Below are 26,522 nucleotides of genomic sequence, written 5' to 3'. Positions count from 1 at the left end.
AGGTATCTGTATTTATTGAGGACTAAGTTGTACTCACATTCATGATCTCTGAAAGCCAGGCGGAGAGAAAAGAGAAATACTGTTACAACTTACAACTAATAATCAAGCAATAAGATACTGTATAAATAAAGATAAACAAAAAGCCAGGCTGTTGATAAAACAGTGTTGGTTCTGCAAGTCATGATATTTTTCTTCCCCTGGAAGTGCATGACATGCTCACATGATGCTCCCTGTGGGCTGTCCAAACAGAGAATGTGAAACTATAATATGCTGATGACTCATACTTAACCACCACATCCACTGTTTCAATATTGACCCAAAGGGGAGCCATGATCAGAACCGATATTACATCATAACATCCTAACAATAAGGTTTAGTTTAACGGAATGCGTCATCTAGTGGACATACTGTGCAGTACATAGGTGCAGTACACTTTTCTTTTGAAATGAGGGGTAAGATAAAGAAAAACAAAAGAAAGATCGATCTATCATTATTATTGCATTACATTAATGTTTTTTTAACAGTAACGATAAATACACAAATGGAATGAAAAATTCTTTCACATAAAGTGGCTATGGATGCATTTAGTATTTGCATTTATTTTTTTTCCTGTGTGCATCCAATTAAAATGTAGAAAAGCTTCACACGAGTAAAAATATATATATATATATAGAGATATTTAAATCAGTATAGCTACAATCTATACTGAACAACCATATGTTCATATATGTTAACAACATGTAACAAAATGTATGCAGGCCTGTGGTTTTTACCAGTCTGTTAATGACGTAAAGTTACTTATTTAAATCTATAACAAAAATCCAAGTAGAAACTTGCTTATCTTTAACAAAAAATATATGTGCACTAAGTTGGCTCGCTTTGCAGCTTGACAGGTCCAACTACTTTCATTTGGCCTAGGAAAACTGATCTTGTCAGCTACGTAAATGTATCTATACATATTTGTACAAGTGCAATTACTCAAACCAACCTCAAATACAGTAACTTTAAAAGTAAAGACACTAAAAAAAGAGAACACATGGAACTGAAATGAAAGAGTGTACCTGTTTTGTGTAGTTGATGTCACACAGGTAGAAGGAAGACAAGCAGGAATTCCGGTGTGGAGATCGTAAAAAAGCTCTCACGGCCCTGTAAATCCTCCCCTATGCTTGAAAAGAGGGCGTACCTGTAGCTATACAAACATGTGGTCTGATCATAATAAGAAATGATCTGTGATCACACTTTAATAAAAGACAGGATTATCTTCTATAGCATGCTGTGGCATTCTTGTCTGACAATATTGGTGCTTCAGGAAGGTTTATAGGGCTCTCTCTCTATGTGTCTTAAAGATGGGTGTGCTTGTTGAAACAATTGGGTAAATTCAGGGAGGTTCTTTCTTTTGTTTGGGCAATCAAAGACAAACATGCATTCCAGGTATTAACAAAAGCCAAGGGTTGCCTTGGCAACTGGGTTAGGTTTGGAAAAGCTGTTTGTGGTTAAAACATATCTTGCAGAGTTACCTTCTTTATTTGTCTTCCCATCATTCAGTAGAATGTTCCTCATGTCCAGTAAATTGTGTTGGTCGTTTTACCCTAAACTAAAAGAAATAAGAAAGGAAATTTTATCAAGAAAATGCAGACTATTTTAGGACTATTGCCATGACACAATTTTCATGTCAGTTAAACCCTTTCCCCAAATTTCCAGATTAAAAAAAGAAAAACATTACTGACATGCAATCAGGGCTGGGCAAAATGTATTTTAAAATAAAATACCAAATACTTTTAAGTGTATCAAAATAAACTACAGCGGCCACACCATGTATCAAAATAAACTAACACATTTACAAGGCAGGAATAAACACTGCTGGAGTGAAAGTTTGAGAAGGCAGCTACTGACTATATCAATACAGAATCAACTGAATTTAAATTATTTATATAGGTTTACAATAAGATCAAAATATAATATGTATACCTCATTACTTTAAAATGCTTTTTATATTAAAGTTTGTTTTTATACGAATATAGTTATATTAATTTAAATGCTATGTTTAATACAACCAACACCGAGTTAAAATGTGAACTCTGAGTTCTTTAAAACCGAGATGCGAAACTTTGAGTTTTTGGTTTCAGAACAGCTGATTTGAGTAAGTTCTATCGACTCTGGGTAGACTAACCTTGAGTTAAGCGCTTGCACCACAACTACAACAAGCCATGATCAATGGAGCTCCAATATTACGATTCACCATGGCAACGGCACCAAAAAAAAGCAACATGGCGGCAGAAAGCGCTTGAGAGCGAGGAACACTTTCCGCTCTGCATACAGTGGATTAATTAATGGGCTTTAATGTTTAAATGACTTAAGTTTAAATTGATAAAAAGATAAATGTACCAATAAACAAACAAATGAATCAGTAAATGAATGAAACAACAACGGTTCGAACCCTGCTCGGAGCAGTTTTGGGTAGGAATGGATGCACGTCTAAATTAATTGTTTATTACCTTTATCACTGCATTTATTCATTTCTTTATTCAGGCACTTTATTTACACACTTTATTAAGTAATTTCTCATCCTCCATAGAAAACTACCATTTGTGAGAACATGTAAGGGAAAGAATATGCTCTTATGTAATACACGGCCACGATGGCTGATGTTATTGATGTAAGGATGGATGAGATATATTTTGATACATCTAATTCACTGTGGAGAAAAATGGTACAGTTTTAATAAAAATGCACAGGGAAATGACAAAATTCCACTCGGGTCCTAAATTCCTCTCCTGAAATCAAAGAACATCCATATGAATTAATGAGAGCCTCTTCACATACAGGACAATTTAGTCTGAGATGGTCTCTGTGTGATCAAAATGTATGCCATGAATGACTGTATTAATGAATGAATGCACTTGCGCTTTAAAAGGGGGGAGAAACTCTGGGTTTACCAAAGAAAACCTGCTCCCGACCAGGTTAGGTTCACAGAGTAAGTTACTATGGTTACTGACTCCGAGTATAAGATACCTCTCTTTTAGAAACGGGCTTGAGTTACCCCGCTTTCTCGGGTTTGACATGGAAAACCCAGAGTTTCCCTCATTTCAGGGTTAATGTACTCAGAGTTTTCACTAAACCTCCTTTCTGAAACGGTCCCTGTATTCATAGCAACCAGTTTCTCATTAATTAACCATTAGATCATAAATAATAATAAACATATAATAATATGTGACAGGCAGTCGTTCATGCAATGGTATGAAAAATCATGCTCCTATTAAACAGCAGCTACTTGAATAAGGGTACAATATTCAATAAGCATATTTATTCAGTAAATATTTATGTATCAATCATTGGGAGCTGAAAACAAATATTGTAGCAAAAATAATATATATTTTTAAATGTAGCCAGAAATATAATCAAGAAGTATCAACAGAACTTCTCAAGGAGTATTAATCCAATTCCAACCATAGAATGTAATGTTGTACAACACTGAAATGCGTTATTTTTATTTTTTTCCTTGCACAACCGACGAACATAACATAGGCTGAAAGTAGCAAGCTAACATAGGGCTGCTGCTCGGTATAATAGTATTTAGCCTAGGCTACTAACACGAAGACCAAAACTTAACATAAACTCTTAAAAATTAAAGCAATATATGCAATAGACGATGGAAATCTTGCAGCCTGCACGTTTCTTACCTTGAGCACAAGTCCGCGCAAACTACCGAGTAGGCACCAATCAGAGGCCGCATTTTTATGATGTCATCACGTAGACTTCTTACAAAGTATTTTGCAGTATTTTGAAACGACATACAAACACTGAAGTATTTTGATACAAAATATGAAGCCATTTCCATCAACCCAATCAAATACAAAGTACAAAATACTATTTTGTATTTAAAATACGTATTTTAAATACATGTATCATAAATACTGCCCAGCCCTGCATGCAATAATAATGATAGATCGATCTTTGTTTTGTTTTTCTTTATCTCACCTCTCATTTCAAAAGAAAAGAGTTCTGCACTGCAGCTATGTACTGCACAGTATTTCCACTAGATGACGCACCTGCTCTTGCTCAGTGACATATGACGTCACTCGTATTTTCACGAGGTTTTTTAAGCCTTTGTTCAAATTTGGCACACTTTTTTCCGTAAACTTTTTTATGCATTCAGTCATCATAATTATTCACAACTATCATAATTACATTTGTCATCATTTTACGGAAAGCTAACAACAAAATGGCTACCATTTTTTCAAAACATTTCGTAAAATTCTAATGATTTATATACGAATATAGTGCACGTGCAAAATTTACGTTATATTTCATCTAAATGTTGGCATAACATCTGAAAGAACCACAAAACGGCCGACACAAAATATTTAAAAAGAGCAATATATTTTATTAACACTAGGGGTCACTCAAGTACTTTCAATTGGCAGCGGGGTGACAAGTTTCAGAGGTCATATTTGATTGGTTGATAGATGAGGTAGGTTAAATGTGTGAAGACCAACAAGGATGATTCAGCTTCATAAGATGATATATGACGGAACCCAATACACACAAATCCACATCTAACTCCAAAAATGCAAATTTTAGTTGTTCTAAAAAAGAAATAAGAATTTCTCTTACACTGACAGATAACCATACTTTTTACACATTGAAATATTTCTCTTAAGACAGCAGATAATTAATATTTTGCACTGTTTTAAAAGTATGTGCAACTGGATCTGATGGGATCAGGTGGAGCTCATACACTGTGAAAGTGATTAATGTAAGTTAGGAATGCTACACTGTGTATTTTTTGGATGCTATCACTGCTGTTGTCAAAACAGAACATGTGCCATGTGATTTTCATTTCACATGGAAGATGCAACCCTCTACAGTTTTCCAAAGGAGTTCAGAGAGGCTCATGTCTGTTTTCAATTGTTTTCAGTTCTGCTGCACGTCAAGCCATTCCCCAAAAATACCCCCAGCTGAACTTTAGAGTTATTGATTTATTTTTTCTCTATTAGCGTCTTCCTGAACACCGTTGTACAGAGCATGTTTGTTTAGGCTTGTTTGATTATGCGAGCAATTTCACCATGTCCAAACATTAAAAAGCAAAACAAGCAGCGTCTAATTGTTTTGTGAGAGATCCGTCTTATCTGGCCCAGGAAAATCAAAACAAAAACATTGGCTCCATTTTCATCCCGTATCTCATATCTGGATTATGAAGCTCATCAGGCCTGCTCTACCCCCACCACGACTGCACAAGAACCTCTTTGTATACACATAGCTGGCCTCATAAATGTAACATTCACTCTCTCTCTGTCTTTGCTGCACCCAGAAATTGCTTGCTGTTTTGCTGGAAGGTTATTCAAAGGAGATGAATATCGACCGCCATCATATGTGCTCCCAACAGGAAAATTTCACCGACCCCTCTACAGTACCTCAGAGTGGAGGTCTATAAATCTATGACAAGTATGCGTGCACTTACATACTTGCTTTGTTAGCGCCGTCTGATAAGACCATTAGCAAAATGGAATGCTATGTTTCATACCCAAAGGTTCTGTGAGTCATTTTTTGGAGGATCTTGACAGAAATGCATTATAATATACATAACTATGTCTTCAGAGGTTGATAAAGACCTTACATACTAAAGCGTTATGTTTTTATTACCTTAGAATGAGCTATTTCTATTTACATAAACCGTGGGTGCCCTTGCATGGAATCCGCCATGTTGTTTCTACAGTGGCCCTAAACAGACAAACTGCTCTACAGAGTCTGTTTCATAAATACATTATCTCCTTTGGCAAAGAAGCGAAAACGTGACAACATCTTAGTCCTGTTTCATCCGCCATAGTGCTTTCGAAAGGGAGGGGTGAGCCGTTGGTTGCAATTTGCAACCTCACCGCTAGATGGTGCTAAATTTCATACACTGGACCTCAGTGATTTGAACAAAGCCCTCTTAAGTATTAAACTTCGCCTTGTAACGTTTCTCACGCTGTTTATGCTACCGACTATAAATAAAATCTTATGAACAGATGCGGACGATCGAACGGCAAATAAATCCGATCAATATGCATTTCAGGAGAAGAACGTCTAGAAACCAAAATACAGATTTGGGCTAGTAGGCACAGACCAGAACACAACCTGGCAACACCCTAGAAACCACCTACCTCCAGCATCCGCATAGCAACATGCTGAGATTCAACACAAACCAGAAATAAAATCCTGGATTGAAGTGTCACATGATGTGGTTTATGAACTACAGGATAAATTAGCTTGTGTTGATTTAAGAGAGTTACAAAATAAAGGCCCGGTTTCACAGACACGGCTTAGCTTAAACCAGGACTGTGCCTTAGTTGAATTAAGATATTTACTGTAAGTCGCTTTTATAAAAATGCCTTAGAAGAATACACTACTGGTGTGCATCTTGAGACAAAACAATGGCACTAATATATTTTAAGATATTTCTGGGCAAGTTATATTCAGTTAAGACAGGTCACACATTCATTTTAGTCTGGGACTATCCTTGTCTGTGCAACCGGGCCAAAGAGTTAGAAAGAATTAAGTGTGAATATGATTTTTAGGAGTTAAATGAAATTATCGCATGAAGGGGTTTGTTTCGGAGAAGGCTGCAGAGCTTAACTAAACAAGACGTTCAATCTAATGCTTGGCTTCTCGACGTTCCTGTTGGCGGGCCAGCATTTAATGACAGAAGCAGACAGAAGGCCTCTGCGGCACAGAAGGAACCCACATGATAAAGTCAAATGATGGTTGCAGCTGACAAACGAAACCGAAGGCGAACGAATTCAGAGGTCAGGCGGTACACTCATCAGCGATGGCAATCAGGCATTCCACGGCCTGGAACTCATTGTGCGTTATTCATTTGCAAGAGCATTCACCTAAAACCGCTATGACGCACAATTTATTTATCCGTAATGCTTGGTCAGCGGTGTCCCAGACTCAAGTCTCTGCTATGAAGAAAAGGAGACCAGATTTGACTAGATTTGCAGAGGAAAATATGAGCGCCGCTTGATCGTATAGAAAACATGGCTGCACGGCTGTTGTGGGTGGCAGGTCGTTGCTATGCGGTTGTTAAGGTAGTTTGGTTATTTTTAGTGCTTTGCTATGTGGGTGCATTTCAATTAGCACAATTCTTTAATTCTTTAATCACCTCATATTTAATGCACAACAATGTTTAACCATGAATAGAATAATATTCCAAACAAAAAAGCCTCAAAACGTTCATAATGGGAGCATTTTTCCTCTGCATTATATTAATAATTTCATTTCTGATCCTGCATTCACATTTCAACAATGTTACAATCTGACATTAGCGTGCATACTTTGACAGCCAGGGTGCTGTAGATAACCTTGCTTTACTGCTGCAGAAGTTCAGGAATGTGGAGTGAAATGTCATCAGAATCACATGCTTGCACTTATTCCATTATCGTATGATGATGGTGTTTTTGTTTTCCACTTCATATTGGAATTCTGCTGTTTTCTGTGCCCGGCTTGTGTTCAGAGATGCTGTAGACGAATATCAGCAGGACTAAACTAGAAGTATTTGGAGGCTATTCACACTGTAATCAACCAGAAACATGGATTTTAAAAAGATGTTAATTGACATGATTTACTCACCCTCGTGTAGTTCTGATCTTATATGCAGTTGTTTTTAAAGACCATTATGGAAAATGAGCGGAATGAGTCAATTAAAACAAAATTTTAAAAGTAAAGTAAAGTAAAGTATTGGATCAAAATAATAATAATAATTATTATGAGCAGAATGAGTACATTTTTATAAAACAAAATAAAATATATAATAACATAAAAAAAATATATATATAATTATAATCCAACCTGTCATTTTGATTTCATGGGGACATTTAAAGTCATGCATCCTTTGCATTTAATATACATTGTTAATTGGCATTCATTAAGAATTCATTAAGCACAAAAATAGTCTTTCCCTCATTAACCACATACAGTAAATGTGTGACACACATTAAATACTGTGGTCAACATACTGTAGGTCTTGGTTGGAGACTATAGCAACAAAGTCTTGTAATGAGCGTCACTACGCATGTGAAAAGCAAATACTCATGCATCAATAGACAAAAACAAACCCAACACGCTGTCGAACAAAAACAATAGAGAGACAATCAAGAGCTTTAAACAGTGTCCACATTAACAATGGGCTGCAGCGTGGATTAAAACAGCAAGATTATCGTAAACACGGGATTTATTTTTATCCTAAAACCAGACAACAAAGAGATGTTCTGTTGAGAACCCACTGCATGACTATGCTGTAATTAATATTTTTAAGAACTGCATGCACTGAAAAAAGCCCATTAAAACTGAGATGAGACTACATTTATGATGCTATGTTTCCACTCCAGACACCAGCAGCAGGGTTCACCGGAGCTAAACATCAGCTGAATGGGTTTAATCTAACCTGCCGCTGGGTGCAATACAAGAGATAGAATATTTAACGCGAGCACACGCTGTCTCCACCCGGACATGCACTAGCACACAAACAAGAGCGGTCAATCAACCTGTCCGGTCCACAGATGTGTCTCACAGATAAACTAGACTAGACTCACGTCAGTAAAACTAAATGGGATGTCAGTCAAAGTACAGAGAGAGCCTTTAATTGTCTTCTACAGCTAAAGGACGGGACCACATTGTCGGCGTAATTCGGTGTAATGCTACACTCAGAAAAGAAGCGGGGGGTTAGAGGTGGCTGAGCAATTTTTGTTTCAAATGTTAAACACTAATGGTCGTGTCTCTATTAGTTTAAACATTTTAAAGTATGACTGGGAAAAGCGAATGACATTATGGTTATAGTGTATGTTAAACCCAAACATTGCCTTTTCTCATAACTATTGCTAAGGATAGGCATAACTGTATACTTTAGCATTTTACTGAAGTAGAATATCACAGGGACAAGCATGTTTTGTGCATTTACGCATTTGACAGATGCTTTTATCCAAAGCAACTTAAAGCACATTCAAGCAATGCGATTTGTGGAATGGAAATGAAACCATTGATGTACCAATTGAGCTATAGGATAATAAGCAACCACCTATCTACCCAAAACACCTTAGCAACCACTTTAAAATGCCCTAGCAACCACCCAGAACTACCCTTGCATTCTGGGAGCAAGTTTATCACGTTCAATGAGTACCCTTCATTTTCTTGAAATAAAAGTAAAATACATAAAATTGTGTGTGCGTGTATATATATATAAATATATATATATATATATATACATAATTAATACATATATAATTCCAGGTTCTTCCTGTCAAATTAGACACTAATTTTCACATATTTCTTCTCATAACTCAATTATATATCATTGCCCACCATTATGACCTCAGTCAACATACTCCATCAATGCTGCTTGTCAATACAATGGAATTAGCGAGGGTACACGAGTCGTATCGTCTGGGGTCGGATGCATCGACACGGTTTCTACTTAACCCCCCCATTGTCTCAGGATATGCATTTTCGATCAAATAAAGGGTGTCCTAGAAATGAACTCTAATCCCCAAACTGATAAGACACCCAAATGTTCACCCCATCAGGGCACACTCGAATGCTCCGATCTGTCAGATTACAATACGCAGCGTGAATCTACTCAGCCTTGACCACATGGTGACAAAGAGACGTCCCCACACGGCGATGCCAGGTCCCTGCTCTGGGGTCATGTGTTTGCGTATGTGTGTGTCCACTGTGTGTAGCAGTGTCAACCGCTTTTTTTCCCCGAAGGCGGTGTGCCCGTGGAACATTTAGCCTGGAACGAATGATTCACGTGTAGTTATTAATATTGTAATGAAATCATCTTCCTTGGGCACAAATGCCTCGAGGAAAATGTGTGTGTGTTTTATTGCTACTTGTGTGGGTGTGTATGCGACCGAGGGTTGAATCTTTAAATGTGATTATATGTTTGTATTAAAACCACATCATAATATCCAAAACGTCCCCAAAAGCCTTATAACTATATATAAAGTGGTGTTTATAAGCCTAAAACCTTAACCTAAAGTTAACTATATTACGTGGCTAATGAATAGCTTATTTTATATTACCGTTATTATTCATAAATGTGAAGAAAAAGTGCATAACTTCTGCACCACGACTAGCATTAAATACAAAAAAGATTAAATAAATGACAAAATGAATGGTTCTCAAACAGATTTCTTTAACACATCGTTTGGCTTCCATCAAATGGACGAAAATCCATGTTTAAATTTGACTAAACATCCATGTCTTTAATTACAGCTAACACTGTTGCTTCTCTACATGTCACTGTTTGTCTATGTGTGTGTATTTATATACAACTACAGTCCGAGTAATGATGTCCGACACATGATACGTATTACTTTAAGCACTTCTACAAGGTCACTGATCCTTTAAGAACAATGTGCCAGACACCCTGGCAGCTTTCAGGAGAAACAAACTAGACATCCGTCCATGAACAACGTCTGCAAGCCTGCAAATTATCACTGCACATACCAAACCCAAAGTACAACACTGCAGCCTTTCCTCAATTGCTGTCAGACAGCGCTACTGCGTTGCCATAGCAACCACATCCCTAACACAGCGCTGACAGCCCGAGAGGAAAAATTGTAAATGTGAAGAGTTCTCTGCACCCATTACGGTTCTGCAAGACATATTCACTCTCTTGGAAACGACACAGAGCATCCGCGGTGACCCCGCGGTCCCCAAGGTCGACTGGAGTGCGTAGGTTGAGCGGCACACAAAGACGAAAGCGCAGTGACTCAGTAACGAGTCCATCCACAGGGACGGCTAACACATTTAATTACACACTGAAGATTTACTTCGTGGCTTTGCATCATGGAATTTTGAACCAAGGAACTGTGTGAATACTCAACTATGTACATCAACATCTAATTGAACACTTGAGAGTGGGTGGTTTTGGAAGATTGCGCAATTTGAACATATGGATGAAATGTAACAATAGCATTAAACAATAGTGTTTTTCCTTTGATACAAATGGGTGAGTGTCAATTTGGTGAGGCTTAAATTAACGGATTGACTATTTGTTTTGAAAATTTTTATATACTCGGGTGAAAGCCACCTTGCAATGCATACTGAAATGTATGTTATGTGTCTTCTAGAAAAGATACCATTTGGGGATTATGTAAAATAGTCGTAATCTGTTGAACAAACTAACATTGGGACAAAGTTTGATCAGTTTAGATAAAGCATCTAAATAGATCTTAGGATAGTCCACCCAGCATTTCTTCATCCCTGTAAACTCTGAGATAACTGTAGTTTGACAGAGGCATGCTGGGAGTTGTATTAGTCTTTTCCCTTATCAGACTGCTTCTTTCTTCTGAGGTGGATCTTAAAGCCATTAGCCAAATTAAAAACCCCATTTGTTTAACGGCATGGCCGGTGACATCTAAAGATTTGCCAAGATGATAGACAATGTGAAATGCATTACAGCAAAACCACACTAATGAGAAAGCAACTGCCATTATTTACTTATCCTCTGTCTGTAAACCTTCGGTCGTTTTTTTCCCATAAAATGCAAAAACCGATCTTACACAAGAACCATTTGGCGTCAAAGATGTCAAACCTGGCACTATGTGCACCAGCATATTTATGGGTAAATCAAAGCATAGAAGCATAGAAGCCTCTCGCTTATTGTATTATTATTTTTGCGCGAATACAGCAGTCCGACAGCACATGTTGCCAGTGAAGAATAGGTTGTTTGAATGTTTTCTGAACGTTTCCTTCTATGAATTGACATCTTTAGTGCTTACTCGATATATTAAGCACTTCATAAATAATCCATGGAATGAATGTGCTAAATAATAAATATAACATTAAACATATTACATAGAGAAGCATTATTCTATTTTTTTTAAGTACCTTTCACTAAATCTGTATAAATGCAAGTGAGGTATCCAAACTCACTGGTTTCGGTTGCACTGTTATCGTCTCCAACTTTATTTTCTTTGCTTACCTCAACCTTCAAAGCAGCTCACCAGAAAGGTCACTCATAAAAGAATTAAAGCAATTCAGTATTGCTTTAAGTCTATAAGTCAAGCTCTGTTCTCTGTAAGGTCCCTCTGAATTGCGTACCATAAAGAACCGTGAATTCTGCGGTGAACCACGACCACTATACCAGCTGGGGACAACTGGCTGGCCCATCGATGTTCTCGCAATCGATCATGAGAGAACATTATAAAAATACACAGTCGCTAGGGACGGAAGCCGGTTTGCCCTTAACAGATTTCATGCTGTTTTCATTTCCTGTCCGAGAGAGCAGCGTTGAGTTTTTAGTCAGCGGCGTCAGCTAAAATCTGTAATTTTTTATCAGTATGAAGAGGTTTAGCCAATTATGTCTGTAGGAAAGCTTCTTTCATGGAGCACAGCTGTGGTTATCGCTGTTAAATGACTTTCCATATATGATGTCCAAACCTTTAGTATGATTAATATAACCTGGTGCCGACATCACCACTAAACACAGACATTAAAGCACGAGCCCTTGGTCTATAAAGACGTTTGTGGAGTATATAAATACATAGCATGGGTTCTTTTATATTTTAGGCAATCAATCAAAGTGAAGATGCAAGGTTTTCTTATTTACATTCATGTAGATCATATTCAACTGTTGGTATCATATGAAGGCTAAAAATAAATGATTTTGCGTAGACAGATGTTAGCACTTACATGACATCACACTTACATTTTCAAGTATTTTGAAAGTCTCAAAAAAATTTGTCGTCAAAAAATGTCTGGCCTGCTTTGTTGTATAAAGTCTAAAATGTCCTAGCATGTCAATTTACATATGCTGTAAAAAATAACGTGATCAATAAGTCATGGCAAAATAGGTTTAACATTACAAAATTACTTCAACTCATCTGAATAAGTTCAATAATTGTCAACTGTTTACAGAGTTACAGTAACTCAGAATTAATATCATCGAAATTACTTGTAAAACCAATTTAATTTTACAGCAGGAAAAAAATTATATTAATCCTAAATAGGATAAATGCACAATAATTCATATCCTAAGTATGCCAAATATGTGATAAACTTGTCTATGAAGTTTTTAAGTATGCATCCATACATGTAGGCCTTAATATGACAGACAACCCATACGGTTATGACAGATTTATTTTGATATTTCAGAGAAACGAGACAACAGTTTGTAAATAATCATTGAAGTAAATAGTGTGTCGTTTTCTGTTGAAATAGTTCCTTCTTTCCTTGTTTAACACGCACAGCCAACTAAGTAAACAAAATTACAACTGAAAATTTACACTGTAGTAATGAACTATAAAGTTCTTAATTTACCAAATGGTCACTTAGCACAAAGCGTCGCCTTGGAATTAGGTTCTATCTGCCATTTTTCTGTCAAAATTGAGTTCTTTATTATTTATGTATTCCTTTTCAGTGACAACTTCTATACATTATGTGATGTTTTTTCTTCAAGCTGTGTACATTTTGGGACTTTACAAAGTAAAATGGAATGCAAAAACGTTGAAGCTCAACATCTCAAAACTTCAGAAATGCAGATAGAACCTTATAATTCCAATTTCCATGGCGACGGAATATGCAACAGATCAGCAACAAAGGGCACTGTGGAATCAAGACACTGGTGGATCTCATAAAGTACACACTGTATGTAGTATATACAGTACATATAGAAACCGGGAGGTGTTTTTTTTCTGCATACATACATTCTGCAGACTTCCTATCTTACTGTTGTTGTATACAGACTTCAGCAGTTGATAACATCATCTGTGGTCTATCATAACCTAAAACACATTCTCAGACTATTTAGTTCATGAGTCTTACTCCCCTAAAAGGCAAAAGTGTTGATAAGCGTGTCTTTGAAAAGCACCAGCCACCCTAGAGTCATCAGTGATGTGTAATGGGCAACCCCTTCAGAGTCAACCAGTGCAATTCACATCCATGTGTGAACGGCCTAACATTACAGCAAATAGGCTCCACATCCGCACAATAGATTTAGATTAACTAATGTGTTTACTGGTGATTTACGAAATAAACACGCTTTTCACTGTGCTATTATTGAACCCAAAATAAAAAGTTGTACATGTGATTCATTAACTTTAAAGATGTTTACCCAAAGTCTTGCCGAGATCTGGTTTTGTTTACCGTAGGCCATGGCCTTCTTTTCTTTGTCCTTTCCCATTTGCGTCACCGTGGAATATCAGCAGGTTTTTTCCCCAATGGTAACAATGCATTATACGTCCCAGACAGACTTGAAAATAACACACAGAGTGAGGTCTGCGTCTGTCAATCACTTGTTAAACTACGCAATACACAAAACGCAAGAGGAAAATAAATATCTTGTCGTAGCTTGTTTCCTTACGAAATCAGTTTTGCGTGAGAGATTCCGGGTCAGTGGGAAACATTGAATTACATTCCAAAGCAAATGCGTTCGGCACTGAACAGTCTTTGGTGTAATTAGATTTAATAGCGACCATCTGCTTGTCAACCTCTCAAATTCACATTTAAGAAGACCCACTGGTGAAAAGTCAAGTGATTGACATGCACATTGAATTTGTGTTTTTTTCACGCTGACAAAAGCGTGTAGTCAGACACAATATCTTATTTGTCCAAAGTTCAATGCCAGAAGCAACTTCCAGCCGATGTTTTGTTTGGAAGTGAAAGGCGACCACGACCACGAACTCGTCTCAGTTTTCTGTTATGGAATCACAAAGGGCCGCAGTGACAAAGTGGATGTCACGTCTTTTAAACACGTTTACTGTTTTTCATAATAAAGCAGAGCTTCTTATTATGGCTTTGACAGTGGGGAGCAGGAGAAAAAGAAAACTAAAATCAATCGGAGGAAAAGATGAAAGATTTTCAAGCCATGGGGGGTCAATTTTTACCGTTCTGGGCATGGCTGAGAGAAAGAAAGAGCAAACAAGCATGGCTTTATCTAGATATATTTAACTTCCCATAGAAAAGACAATCCGCAAATGAGATTTTGGTAATCTCAATTGTTTCTCCTTAACAGCTATGAGACTAAATGGAAAGCAAATAAAACCTTTGATACGAGTTCACATCATTCTTTTTGAATTCTGCCCAAAATACCTATAAAAATGTGTATATTATATCAGTTTGTAAGAGTGTCAGACTCCTAGCCCATTAATATTTTCACGCTGTCGCCATTGTGAGAAAAGGAAAGTGGCTTGTTTTGACGATTCGTGATTCTTTGATGTGGTCTTCACTTCTGGTGAATTCTTGCAGCTGCAATGGATGTTAAAATAAACAACTGTTAATAAGATCTTCATAGATGAAGCTGCAGGCAGAGCTCTCCTGACCAGCTGGAAAATATAAGGGCGGAGCAGAATGTCAGCAAGACTCTTGACAAAATAAAGACAGTGGGATAAACATTACAAAACAAGAGCAGTATCAGTAATGAAAAACATATTTTGTAAAACCTGTTTGTCATCATTTTTGCATTTCTATTTTGGTGATGCTAGTGTTGCAGAAAATACATGCTTAAAGGGTAAGTTCATCCCAAAATCAAATTTGTGTGATTTTTTACTCACCCACATGACGTTAAACATGTTTTGAGACCTCCCGGCGTCTTCGGAGCACAAATAAAGATATTTTAGGTGACATCCGAGAGATTTCCAGGCCTCCTCATAGACATAATGATTATAGTTGTTGTCAAGGTCCAGAAAAGTACTAAAGACATTGTTAAATTGGTCCATCCGCTCATAGTGGCTCAATTGAATTTTGTTTGAAGTGACGAGAAACAAACCAAAACAACGACTTCAACCGATATATTCTTTTTATAAAGATGTATAAAATCTACAATGAATAAGTTTTAACTTAAACATTTCTCATTTGATTCTTTCAAGAGCAAACTAGAGCAATGCTTTGCATTCATGTAATTTTATACTATATGTCAACATTGGACTCTTTTTTTATTTCTTTGAAGGATTTTTTAAGAAGCAACTTAGAAAACCTTTTAAGGAATGCAAATGTTCTTCAGTCTTTCCTTCCATGAATGTTGATACTATCCAACTGGTCTCAGTGCACTGAGGATTTGGTCTGGAGAGAACGTATGGACTCTTTTATTTGCTCATTGTTCTTGCCATAGACGCTGGGCTAAGAGAGTGACGTTTCTAGGAATGAAAATAGGGCAGACAGACGTCTAGAAGGTTCCAGCTCATTTGGCCACAAAAAGAAGTCCTGCACCTCTTTGGTTTTATATGACTTCAAGGTTAACAAGCAGTCTGGAGCCGTTCTGTCTGCGGTCCGATGTTACCTGAAGCTTTGTATAAAGATTCCCGGGAAAAACTAGAAACTGGATAAGAGCTGTATTCCGATGGCCAAATGAGAATTACACCCATACACATGGGTTTGACCCTATGACCCAGAAATATGAATAACCCGAAGAACTTTGATATTGAAATATGTGAGATGTTGGCCTTCTGAAAAGAAATGCACATCACCGAATACTGGGTCTTAAATATAGCTCTGGCTGTTTTTGTCTCTTTATAACAAAAAGATCCTCAAGAATGTTTGATAGATAAGATATTAATGAGGGTTTAAAGTCCCAGTGAAATAAAAAATGACAATGCCTATTTTTTCATGAAATACTGCAGCGTTTATTGTAAATAGTTTATCAATGTGGTTCATTCTCTTTTTAAAATTCGTGTGCCCTCATAATCTTTAGTTAAAATCTGAAAATGCACTTCCTTCCTGTAACGACTATCCATCTTAAATGACGTATGTTAGACGGCTTGGGCGGAGCATCCGTTAACTCCTCCCCTTAGGAGAAGTAATAACAATCGCAACTTTTGGTTCATGGGGACTTTAAGGAACTTTGATATCTCGGTCCAATCCACTTCTTGTTGTGACAGATGGTGCAGTTGTCATGACGATGAAACAACAGAAAGAAACCAATACTCAGGTGTTGTGCCAGAGACTGTGATGTGATATTACAGTTATGTTTGCTGTGTGTTTGATTTTTTTAACTAAAAGGAATGAAAGTGTTCGGTTATTACATAACTGTCGTAACCGAGAGACAGACAGATAGAGTGAGAGACAGAGAGATAGAGAGAGAGACTTTTTTACTATTTTACTATTTACACATTATATTTGATCTTGTGTCCGATTTTATCCTTCACATAGCAACACATTTTGTATTACATCTTATTGTTTGTCGTTAATATTTTTCTTGTTTTATGTTTAATGCATTGGCAATATTGTAAGTACACACAATCATGCCAATAAAGTACCTTTAAATTGAAATTGAATTGAGAGACAGAGAGAGAGAGACATAAAAATTACCTCAAGACATAAAAATGTGGTAGGTCAAAAAAAAAGAGGTGACGAAACATAAATGGGGCAATATAATATTGCATACAGTATAAACAAAATGCATGAAGTTATGTCAACAAATATATCACTTAAAATAACATCAACGCCTCACAACCATCCTTGCATGACAGCTTGTTTTAAAGCGTGACCTTAACTTTACATGAATAAATCCCTAATGTGTTTAAAATTCTTTAGAGAACTTGCATCTTAAAAAAAGTTGAATGATAATTTTAATTATTCCTCTTAAAGCATGACCATTCTGCCCATCCCTTATATCTCCTCTGACCAAAAAACATGCAATGAAAGCACACGAGAGCGTCTCAGGTCTGCTCATGAGCTTCATGATAGCAATCAGATGTGGATTTAGATATGTCCTCATGCAATAAGAGACTGGAAATGAAAAGAACAGGAATGCGAGTGGAAAATATTAGTTTCAAAACCCATGCAAATATCCAAGCGACCTCCTGAATTTACCTCATGTTTAATCCAGCTTCCCAATGTCAGCGACAAATTTTCTGTCATCAGACGAAACATAGCTTTCCGTGTCTGGGTCAAGTTTTCTGTTTGACCTGATATGAAGAGTCTTATCAGTGTATCACGAGAGCTCAAACCTGTTATCATGAGCTCTGTTTGAAACCACAAACAAACTGCAGGAGGAGGCCAAAGACAACAGAGGGAGAGAGAGAGAGAGAGAGAGGGGCAAGATGAAACAAGGAATCTGCCGGAGATAAAAATCAACTGCAGGCGGTCCAGTGTCCTACTAGGGTCAGGGTCAAAGTTCAAAACCCTGTGCATATGTAAAGCTGTAAGACAGAGGGTCCACTGTGGAATCCATTCATTAAATATGCAATAAATCCTGAGAAAATTCCAAAAGTGACCCCAAAACTGAGAATGGATTAACTCCAAGATAGAAATATTCAAGAGAGAAAAAAATACATTTTTATACATCAAGAACCCTTAAAGAAACTGAAGCTTAGAAATAGATTTAAAACCACAATACTGTCTTTATTTACTCACCAACACGTCTTAACCAGTGTGGTTTTCATCCTGTATAATGAAACCAAAGAATTATTCTAAATGTCGAATGAGATAACAATAAAAACATCTTCACTGACCTTCGACCTTTCTCTCAGCGCTGAGAACACAGCATTATGGGAGGTGAGCTCTACTGAATATAAATCAATCATTCATATTGTCAATTGGCATCAGGGTCAAAGGTCACGCTTCTCGTCTCAGGCATTTTAACAAGCACGCATAGCACCGTGTTTATGGCGAGATGAGATGAGTTGCAGCAGAGATCGCTGTGCTTGTGCAACCTGAGAATAAACACACATATTTGCTGTGTGTGTGTCTTCACTATTTTTCTTTGAAATATTCTCTCTTCCCCCACTGCTGCAGTCGTTTGTCACCTTGGCACGCTGTCTCAATGTCCTGTTCATATTTATGTGCTGGCCGGCAGCCACTGAGCGAGCACAAGTAATGAATAATGGCCCCTTGCAAAGACACCTTCTGCCTTCCTTCAGCTCCTGGCTCACCATTGCACACATCAGCACCATTACTGCTGCTCATATTGAGGGTTCAAGATTTCAATAAACCTGAAGCGTTAAACTTTGGAGGTATAGACCAGATTACCATAAGAAAAAATCTTTCTGAGAGGTACATAAAAAGTATGCTTTTCAATTTTAAAGAAGTATAGACCACTTCAGAAGACGTTAACAACACTGGTCCAACGCTGGTTCAGAAGAACTTCCTGTTTCAGTTTTTTAACACCACGCAACTGTTTGGACTAAATCAAACCAACAGAAGAGCTGAATTAGAATGTTCATCGAATATATATAAGATTTAATTTATTGAAAATGAACTGAAACCAGAAGTGCTTCTGGACCCTTGTTAGCATCTTGCGAAGTGGTCTATACTAATAGCACACTTGGATAAACTTCTTTTTTGTCAAGACCACTATAGCAACTGCCTAGTAATCTCCTGGCAACCATGCACAGCACCCTTGCATTGTATACAGTGTAGTTTAAACAACAATTATCCAAATGTTTTTACATAAATTTGTTTTCTGCAATGTTAAAGCCTGGAATGATTACGTAAACTATGATGCTACATAACATCGTACAAACAGTAAAAATGGTTCATATGTAAAATCAAGTCTATCAAATGCAATGAAATGAAAAATCATCATCAATGATATAGTTAAACACAATACATTAGGTGTAATATGCAAGCCAATGATAATAAAGGGTTAATCTTGTTTTCTTGTGGTTTATGTTTTATGACAGTTATACTGGTTTGACAATAATGAAAGGGCTTTCTTTTAACCAGATTCAATCAATAAATTGATGCATTCCAGAAAACATCATCGTTTACAGCCGTTTGAAGGAGAGCTGTAAAGATGAGTAAATGAAAAAGCCTTTCGCTTGATTTATGAACCCACGGGAACTGATAAAATAATCTTTGCTCTTTCATTCCATTGGAGGTACTGTACACGAGGAAGGACACGGAATGTCACGCTGTCGTCTCTCTGGAGAAGATGTCCTTCAGTACTGATTAGACTCACATGTATGACAGACACTAACCTGTTGTGTACTGCATTTTGTACATAGAGAATTTGAAATAGGGTAAAAAGCTTTAATTTTTTGGTCCTTTCGTCAAATTGACTCGCAGGCAAGAGATGACAGGAAAAGCAGAATGTAATGGATTGGGAATGTTGCAAAAAAGACTCGACCTTTCATCTTGTATAAAGCGTTGAAAACTCAATGTGTCAGACCTTGTGCAATGATCATTGACAGCTAGGCCAAAAAAAACAAAAAGTTTTTCATCCATTTGTATGTGTTTAAAAAATGCAGTGACTAATGTGATGGAAAGGTGCTTGAGAAAAAACAAGGTCAGAAAAGAGACAGACGGAAAAGACAAAAACAGTGCCGGTTAAGATTGCAGTTCTTATCAGATACTCTATAGATAGAAAGCTTTGCCAGAATTCAGGGCCTTGAGAATGAGCTTTGATAAGCCACTGAGTTGACTGCTCTACAACATGCATGTCTCCAGGATGCCGCGTGGTTAAGGTGTTGGACTTAAGATCCGATGTGTGTATGCCCACGTGGGTTCAAACCCCACTCCTGGTCATTTATACCGTGATTCACCTTTAATAATATCAGAAACACAATCCCAATCATGCAAACAAAAGTAAGATAATGTGTCAAAACAACAAGTTGTAAAACTTACAAAAGTAACCAGGATGGCCGAGTGGTTAAGGCGTTGGACTTAAGATCCAATGGGCGAAGGCCCACGTGGGTTCAAACCCCACTCCTGGTAGTGCTGTGCGATCTTTAAACCGATTGGCAAGGAAATGTCATTGCACTTTCAAAAATAAAAATGTGGTGAACTATGAATACATTAACGCACTTCTCTTGACTTACGTTCTGTGGTGTTCATGTACCACAAGAAAGAAATAAAATAATAATCATCAGGCTAAACCTTAAGTTTCCACAAACATCACCAAATCTAATACTTTCCTAATACAAATGCGCACATGCTGATTTACAGCTTAATCTCAATGCTTCTTCCCCTTTCCTGTTCCGTTTTAGCACCTCATTCATCCAGAAACGAGGGAGTGGTGTTTACTGCCTTCCCCAGGTGCAGTTACGAGGGCCAGGCAGGGCAGAGCAAGGGGCCACCCTGGATTACATAAACAAACAGACCCCAGAGAGCATGCCGTTTTGATAATGTCCATGATTAGCTCAGGTGCTGGGTTATGACCCTGCCAGACCCACAAGACTGGCGGGGGCTGCGTGTGTTTTCCTTCATTTCCGACAAGGAAAGGATGCAGCTGCTTTCCTGGGATAGTTCACCTGACACCATACAATTTCAACCCGAGCCAGTGATGGAATAGACTGAAAAATGACAGAAATGAAAGTTTTGTGTTTTTTGAACATGATAGTGTTTTCCTGAAACAAACCTTTAGCAGACGCACTTTTAAAATGTACTATCTTTCTTATCTTGGAAACACTCCTTAAAAAGGTTGGTTCTTCACAGCGACACCATCGAAGAACCATTTTTGGTTTCCCAAAGAACCATTTGCTCAACTATTTTTTATTTTTACAGTCTAAAGAATCTATTTTTCCATAACAAAGAACCTTTTGTGAAACAGAAAAGTTCGAAGGATGTTTAAAATTCTTTATGGAACCATTCAGCTCAAAATGGGTGTTTTATGGCACGGTGAAGCACCTTTAGTTTTAAAAGTGACCGAAAATACTGACGACTCATCAGAGGTGGGTAGTAACGCGCTACATTTACTTCGTTACATTTACTTGAGTAACATTTTGGAAAATATGTACTTTTTAAGTAAAATTAAAAGTGTGTACTTTTACTCTTACTTGAGTAAATTTGTAATAGAAAATCTGTACTTTTACTTCGTTACATAACTTACATTGCGTGACGTTACTTCGTTCCTTCATTTTAAAATATGCTTTTTAAAACGCGTTGTTTATTTCAAGGTTGTCGTCTCTTTTTACGGGCATTCCCGAGTGATCGATTCTTTTGAGTCGATTCTTTGAAAGCATTAATTGAACAATGGGCAAAACCATTTGAATAGGCTAATGAATCAGTTCAAATGATTTGTTCAGTTCGCAGCACGATCTGAATCATCTGAAGCAGGATTACTCACTCCTCGTAGCGCGAAACTTAAGAACACGCAGAACACAAAGAGCGTTGGATGAAGTGGATATTAATCTATATCTATACAATCAAAACTGCAAATGTGTCATATTGTTTGCCAGCAATGATAAATGCCCGCCATATGCGCCACCCGCGACGACTGTTCGCAGACACAGCAACATGCGCGTTACCTGTCAGACACAGAGACGTGGGCTTGCAGAAATATACATTTGAAGAACAGAAGGAAGAAAACTTGTTGATGGGCGTGTGTTCACTGTTTACTGTTTGTTTACAAGTAAGAGCGTTTCACAACACACACGTGACACAACACGAGAAAACATGAGCTTTGTTCAAAAATGTGTATTTCATTTAAGAGAGCACTGCAGATGTTCTAGATCATCTTAGGAAATGCTCTGAGTTTAGTTCATGCTTTAGTTTGACATGGTCTATTATTCTAAATAAGTTGTGTAAACTACATTGACATCAGGACTAGATGAAATTTACAGAAATGCTTGTCTCTTCTGTGTTTGTCTATTCTTTAGTCTCTCTAGTATATTGCAAAGATATTTGCTTATGATAATTAAAAATATTGATTAAAATGTAATATTAAAATATTGGCGTTAATATTAATTTTATGTAGTAGGCCTATATAATCAGATACAAAGTAACTAAGTAACTAGCTACTTGAGTAGTTTTTTCATTGCATACTTTTTTACTTTTACTCAAGTATTTTTAAAATAGTGACTTTTACTTTTACTTGAGTAACAATTTCTCTAGTTACTTGTACTTTTACTTGAGTAAAGATTTTGGCTACTCTACCCACCTCTGCGACTCATTTTGTTCAGCTTGTAAGGTTTCCCAGCACTTTCTGTTATATCAGTCATTAATAGAATAGATTAAAAAAATTCTTATCGCAAAAAAATGCAGTAAGGTTAGAAAATGCTGTCCAGAATAAAGATGATGTCATCAATGATTAAAACTGCAATCCATATTTTGTTTTACTTAAAACTCAATCATTGAGGAAGTAAATAAAAATCAGTGTTTAAAATGAAAGGTTCCCGGCTTCACAATGGTAAGATTGTATGGAAAGTAACAGAGATAGAGATGGCAATGTAGAGACAAATGTTAGAGATTTCAGATTTAAATATTCTATTATTTTTACCAATAATTTTCATTTTAAATATTGTATACTTTGAAAAAAATGCACATTTAATTAGAAAAAAACCTCAATAGCTACTACGAGCAAAACCTCGTGACATCAATAAAAGAATCAAGTATTATATGCTCAAACTGCTAGAGCAAAAGGGAATGTGATATGTACTCACCACCACAGAGAAAGGATGGACTGTGAGTTTAGGGTTTGTGTTGTACTCGAGGGCCAGCTGTGTAAATCTCGCTGGGGGTGAGTGTAGACTCTGTGCATTTTAAGAAACACTGGTATTCCAGTAACTAAAGAACACTTTTCAGGCATATACAGAGAGATCACAAAACAAAGACTGCTGAAGACATCCATTCAAATCCCCCTTCAACACAGAATAATGTTCTCAGGTAACCTAAAATAGGTAAAGAGGTTACACATATAAATAGCTTGCATTATCGAGTCAGATTCTGAACTCTAATAACACTGGTTCTCTTGGTCCAACTCATCTTCCTCCATCCCCATTTATCGAAAGAGATCCAGTGTGTTATATTGATTCAAAGCACCCTGCAGCGAGCTAACCCTTCCTCCCGACCTGTGAGGAGTGATGGACCAAAAGAAAAGAAAAAATAACACATCGAAATTAAGCGCACGCTGAGAACCGCTCGCCTACAATATCAAGAAATCGTTTGCACCGAAAAGCCACAATTACCAGACAAGAGCCATCGTAGAAGATAATGAGTGTGAGCTTCAAAGACGGCTCTCTGTCCCCCTCACTGTGATCCAGGGAGGTTTTCAAAGATGGACAGGGTAAGGCCCCCAACCACTGGTGTTGATGGAGACCCCATGTAAAAGTGGGAACAATTGAACGTCCATTAGCATGGCAAAGGTCTGCTCATTACAAGAGATCATTAGAGATGAAAGAGACACATCCACATTAGAAGCTGCCCACAATTTTTAAAGAACAGTGCTAGGAGGAAAGGGGGGTCAGGGTAAGAAAAGAAAAGAAAATAATCCCCTCACTGCAAACACACACTCAGATACACACATAATGTACAAAATTACATTAAGAATAAATAGAATGATTGCTTAATGCGAATAACATAAATAAAAATGCTGTAGTGTACTTTAGTATTTATTATAGTAAACTGTATTTTGTAGCATTTATAATATGCAATAGTATTCTGTAGTATTAACTATAGTGAATTGATCAATTGTAGTAAATACTATAATCTGCTTTAATATTGACTGTGGTAGGGTACAAAAGTACTAAAGTATCTACAGTAGGAATTTTACTTCAGTTTACTATATTAAATACTAAAGGATACTCACATTATTTTTTATGTGGGTAATTTTAGACATATTGAATATTTTAAATATGTATTATTATAGTAAACTGTCGTTTTATGTAGTACTGTAAATGTATGTAGTAAATTGTAGTATTTTGTAGTACAAATAGTGTGTATTGATAAATTGTAGTGAATACTATAATATACTTTAATATTTACTATGGTAAGGCATGGGATTTTACTACAGTTTACTAAAGTATTAAACACTAAAGTATATTCACAGAAATGTGGGAACTTATAATACATTTAAAATTACATTTAAAATTTATATTAAAGTGTAATATTCATTTAGGTCAACTTTATAATTTAGGTCAATTTTATTATAACATAGAACATTTTTTAGAATTGAAATAATGTGTTATATAGTTAAATTTTTGACCATTTGAGGTTGTGTGGTACAGTGATTTTACTAAGGAAAAGGATTTTGAGGCAAAATTGCTTAAGCACTAATGCTAATTCTTTGCTCATTTTTTTCATCTAGTGGGCTAAACACAGGGAAATTCTTGTGATTAACACTAAAAAAGCAGCAAAGTCTTTACAAGTGTAACCAAAGAGGTCAAATTGCTGTTTTATTTGTTATTGCCAAGTGTTCATGTTGGACCCTGCACAGCATCACCACCATAACCAGTGAAACCCAGTGGAGATCTCCTTCCCCCAAAGCTGTAGTCATTATCAGCTGTCCTGGTCTTATATATGAGCTCCACGCTCCCGGGAGACTCTCCAATAAGTGTGTTGGTCGGTGGGGGAGGTGAGGGCCAACGGGGTCCCGCTCCTAAACGAGGGGCCGTGGAGGAACAGAGAGGGATTCTGAATGATGAAGGAGTCTTTGAAGAGCTGGAGATGGAGGGATGATGGCTCTTTGAGGTCTCCGTGCGCACTGAAGGGTCTTTTGTGTCAAAACCTCCTTCAAGAGCAGTTCACATTACTGCCGGACAATGGCCGGTTAAACTGTGCACAGAAAGAGGTTAATCCGCGAAGAATAGGCTGGTGGTCGGTAAAGCCAGTGACACAAGGTCTGCAGAAAAGCATTAGTCAATAAAGTACTAATTAAAGCGTTTGCTTGGTGAGCCATGCAGAAGGTGATCAAAGGCGAGCGCTGTTGTGTCACAAATAGGCAAGATGCTTAAGGGAACGCGTTCATTCTGCTTTAGAGTGAGTGACCAGGGTGGCCGAGTGGTTAAGGCGTTGGACTTAAGATCCAATGGGCACATGCCCACGTGGGTTCGAACCCCACTCCTGGTATGGATAGGTGAATTTTAAATGGGAAACGGTTCTTAGTGCATAAATATGGTTGACAACAAATAATGAAACTTGTTTCACAAAGGGTTTGAAAACTGTCTGTAGTGACCAGGATGGCCGAGTGGTTAAGGCGTTGGACTTAAGATCCAATGGACGAATATCCGCGTGGGTTCGAACCCCACTCCTGGTATGACTGTTTTAAACTTAATGCTGGAAAGCAATAAATAAATGAACTGGCTTCAAAACTGCCCAAAGATCCAAAAAAAGTGACCAGGATGGCGCAGTGGTTAAGGCGTTGGACTTAAAATTCAATGGATGAATATCCACATGGGGTTGGAACTCCTCTCCTGGTAACAATGAATTGGGCAGCACAAACACCCAATAGAATGTGCAAAATGTGTTATGGCATGACAAAACATTGAATAAATATTCCATTGATGGTCGTGTTTAATAACCAGATGTTTGTTTTTTTTCTCCAGAAACTCACCTTACATGAGCACTTCCGCATGAGCGCTAATAAGAACCATGTCAGGAGGGACGCCCGCTGTTCTGGAAAGTGAGAAGCGAGGCAGGCAGTGACTGGCAGGTTGTATATAGATGCTATCCACACCTTCTAGCGCATACAGAATCTCTGCTGATTTTTCTGTCGCTATGGCACCCATGGAATATAAAGACGCCTGCAACCATGGTTACTGATTCATTTCTGCTATCCATTTCTACAAAATGCATTGAACACACTGATTTTGATCAACTTGTGTTGCATAGTTTAACATATAATGCACTTTTTAAATGCAAGGATTGTGATTTACAAACAATAA

At 37.3% G+C, this 26,522-nt stretch overlaps 1 long non-coding RNA gene and 3 other non-coding genes across 4 annotated transcripts; 3 read left to right on the top strand and 1 right to left on the bottom strand.

Annotated features, from left to right (window-relative positions):
* Positions 1-38: 38 nt before the first annotated feature.
* LOC130560059 (uncharacterized) lies at positions 39-3,725 on the bottom strand. Its single transcript, XR_008963650.1, has 4 exons — positions 3,681-3,725; positions 1,518-1,594; positions 1,062-1,189; positions 39-48 (listed from the first exon to the last, which is right to left on the bottom strand). It is a non-coding gene; the product is annotated as an uncharacterized LOC130560059 (long non-coding RNA).
* A 16,829-nt stretch (positions 3,726-20,554) lies between these two features.
* Positions 20,555-20,637, top strand: trnal-uaa (transfer RNA leucine (anticodon UAA)). Its single transcript has one exon. It is a non-coding gene; the product is annotated as a tRNA-Leu (tRNA).
* A 4,987-nt stretch (positions 20,638-25,624) lies between these two features.
* trnal-uaa (transfer RNA leucine (anticodon UAA)) lies at positions 25,625-25,707 on the top strand. The gene has a single exon. It is a non-coding gene; the product is annotated as a tRNA-Leu (tRNA).
* Positions 25,708-25,811: 104 nt separating this feature from the next.
* On the top strand, positions 25,812-25,894 carry trnal-uaa (transfer RNA leucine (anticodon UAA)). The gene has a single exon. It is a non-coding gene; the product is annotated as a tRNA-Leu (tRNA).
* The last annotated feature ends 628 nt before the right edge of the window (positions 25,895-26,522 follow it).

This window comes from Triplophysa rosa, linkage group LG10 (assembly GCF_024868665.1).
Source record: "Triplophysa rosa linkage group LG10, Trosa_1v2, whole genome shotgun sequence".
Lineage (NCBI taxonomy): Eukaryota > Metazoa > Chordata > Actinopteri > Cypriniformes > Nemacheilidae > Triplophysa > Triplophysa rosa.
This window is presented reverse-complemented; position numbering and strand designations above follow the sequence as displayed.